This window comes from Pinus tabuliformis, chromosome X, assembly GCF_031772625.1.
Source record: "Pinus tabuliformis cultivar Carrire ecotype Pingquan chromosome X, CPIR1, whole genome shotgun sequence".
Taxonomy (NCBI): Eukaryota; Viridiplantae; Streptophyta; class Pinopsida; order Pinales; family Pinaceae; genus Pinus; species Pinus tabuliformis.
This window is the reverse complement of record NC_142308.1, coordinates 1,079,904,285-1,079,907,908: the sequence shown is the minus strand read 5'-3', so window position 1 is coordinate 1,079,907,908 and position 3,624 is coordinate 1,079,904,285.

Genomic DNA, 3,624 nt, shown 5'->3' with positions numbered 1-3,624 from the left:
GCTTGATGCACAAGTACACCTGTTCCCCAACTTGAAAATCCTTAAACAACTTGTTTTGATCTGCATAGCTCTTATGCGTATCTTGTGTTGCTTTCAGATTCTTCTTGATTACTTGCATTTCCTATTCCATTTCCGCCAACATGTCCAGTCCAATCCACACCCTGTTATCTGGATCACTCCAACTAATGGGAGTATTGCAACTCCACTGATACAATGCCTCAAATAGACTCATCCTCAAATATTCCTGATACCCATTTTTGTAAGAAAACTCTAGCAGTGGAAGATACTCTTCCCACTTTCGCTGCTGATGCATCACATACATCCTCAACATGTCCTCTAATATCATGTTGACCCTCTCTATCTGTCCATCTGTCTGTGGATGATAAGCTGTAATGAAGGCCAACTCTATACCTAAACCTACAAACAACTCCTTCCAAAACTTGGAAGTGAACTTCACATCCCTGTCTAACACAATCTTCCACGGAACGCCATGCAATCTCACCACATATCTGATGAAGACCTATGCTACATCGTTCACTGAGTATGTATAATTTACAGGAATGAAGTGCACTACATTCGTCAACCTGTCCACCACAACCATGATGGAATCATGCTGCCTAGCTGTCCTTGACAAACCTGTGATAAATTTCATGGAAATAGCCTCCCATTTCCACTCTGGAATCAGAATCAGCTGTAGTATTCCACCTAGATGCTTACACTCTGCCTTCACCTACTAAAAATCCAGGTACCTAGCTATGAAATCTGCCATGTCTCTCTTCAAATTTGGGCAATAGTAAAACTTCTTCATTGAGGTCAATGTCTTTTGATAGCATGGGTGGCCTTAATATGGTTTTGCATGAAACTCCCTCAAGGTCACCTTCTTGAGCTCACTACTATCTGGCACATATATCATGTCTCTCAACCTGACTGATCCATCTGCTGTGAGACAATAGTCCACATCCTGTGCACTTGTACTTGCACTTGTACCTATACCAGTACCACTACCTATACATCTACCTATACTTTGTTGCAATCTGTGCCTAAGCTCCATATACCTGACATCCTGCTGACCTGCCTGCAAGATCCTATCATGTAGATCTATCCCATAGGATCTCATAGCTGCTATATGATTCACCTATATCCACCTACTAAGAGCATCTGCAACCCTATTCTCTTTACCTTTAATATACTTAATCTCAAAGTCGAACTCACTGATCATGGCCAACCATCTAGCTTTCCTGGCATTCAGATTCGGTTGGTCAAATAGATACCACAATCCACTGTGATCACTCATCAATACAAATCATCTACCAAGAAGATAATGCCTCCACATCTTCAATGCATGAATGATCGTTGCCAACTCAAGATCATGTGTCGTATAGTTTTTCTCATGCTCATTTAGTTTCCTTGACTCATAGCACACTACCTGTCCTTCCTGCATAAGGACTCCACCAATCCCTCTCTTTCAAGCATCTTTACATACCACAAACTCTTTGTCCGGATCTATGGTCTTTAATGCTAGAGCATGTGTAAACAACTGCTTTAACTGCTCAAAAATGGTTGCACGTTCCTCTGTCCATTCAAACCTCTTTCCTTTCCTTTGCAATGATGTGATAGGATAAGAAATATGCTAGAATTTCCTAATGAACCTCTTGTAATACCCTTCTAAATTCGCGAAGGATCTCACCTCATCCACATTCCTAGGAGTTTCCCACTCCATGATAGCTCTTACCTTTTCTGGGTCCACTGCCATGCCTTCCTTGGAAACCACATGTCCCAAGTAATGTACCTCAGTCTGAAAGAAACTACCCCATATAGAAATTACCTGCATACGGATTCTAAGAACAGAAAATAAACAAATGTGAGAGCATAACACATAAAACACATATACATAGAGATTTCCCCTGGATCCAAAAACCAAGACTACCAGCTTGATTTTTCATTATGTTCCTTTCAATGTTACAATACATATTTATACATGCTGAAGCATCCAATACCATGGACTGAAAACCATTGCGTCCAAAACCATGTGCAAAAACCATGCACAAAACCATAGGTAGGTCCGACCAACCTAATATAGGGTCCAAATTTTTTTCCCCAGGGCGCTACCCCGGATCTCGTAGAGGGGGGCTACCCACCCCCCTCAAACCCCTTGTGACCCCCCCGCTGCACAATTGATGCAACGAAGGGAGGCTATGCCCCCCCTCTAACCCCCTAGTTAACTACGTAGGTTAGTAGTGAAAAGAATATAACACAACCCAACGACCACATGTCCCAAGTAATGTACCTCAGTCTAAATGAAACTACACTTGCTAAGCTTAGAATACAAATGATGCTCTCTCAACAATCTCAATATTGATATTAATTGTTCGGAATGCTATTCTTCATTTTAGAATATACCAATATATCATCATTTAACACAATAACAAACTTGTCCAAATAAGGACACAACACATTATTCATCAAGCACATAAAAGTAGCTGGAGCATTAGTCAAATCAAATGGAACTACAACAACTCATAATGTCTGTACCTGGTCCGAAAATCTGTCTTGTGAATGTCATCTTATTTAATGCATACCTGATGATACCTGTATCTCAGATAAATCTTCATTATCACTGCTTCTCCCTTCAACTGATCGAATAAATCATCATCAATCCTCAGTAACAAATACCTATTCTTTACGGTCACTTTGTTCAAATTCCTATAATAAATGCATAACCTAGGAGTACCACCCTTATTCTTCACAAACAGTATTGGTGCGCCCCATGGTGATACACTTGGCCTAATGTATTCCTTGTCAATCATTTCCTTCAATTACAACTTCAACTCTACCAACTCCTGTGCGCTCATCCTATAAGGTGCTTTAGATGCCGGTGCTACCCCTGGTACCAACTCAATAGAAAAGTATACTTCCCTATGAGGTGGTAACTCTGAAATCTCTGTGGGAAATACATCCTGAAATTGCTGTAGAACTAGATATCTGCTCAAACATTTTCATCCTCAACTTCCTTACCTTTGTCACTATAAATATGAATTACAAATAACACACACCCTTTCCTACGGCTACACTTTTCCTGCATAGATGTCACCATCCTAACTGATTTTGCATTCTTCTTACCCCGCAAGCCCCTTTGTTCCCCATTGTCATCCAAGTACTCAATAGCCTTGTCATAACATACCACCTTGGTCCTATGATGATACAACTAGTCCATACTCAAAAACATATTGTATGATCCCAACGGTAATGCATTCAAATGTGCTGAGGTAGGCATACCATTCAAATCAAATACAAAAGCTCTTACCCAGTGATGAACTCACTTCTTTGTACCTGTAGCCAACTGCACAAACCAAGAATTGGCATGTACTTATTTATTCAAACCAAAATTATCCACCAGGTCAGGATTAACATAACTATAAGTAGATTGAGGGTCAATCATAATAGAAAAAACTTGATAAAAAATCTTACCGTCCATATCGATAATAAACACCTGGTGATCTACCTGCCTGTTATCCAGTGCTGCATAGATCTTAGGAATACTTTGTCCAACGTCTCCCACTATATGTGCCTCCTCAACACTGTACATTTGCGGTCTAGCACCCTGATGTTGTGGAAAATATCTCC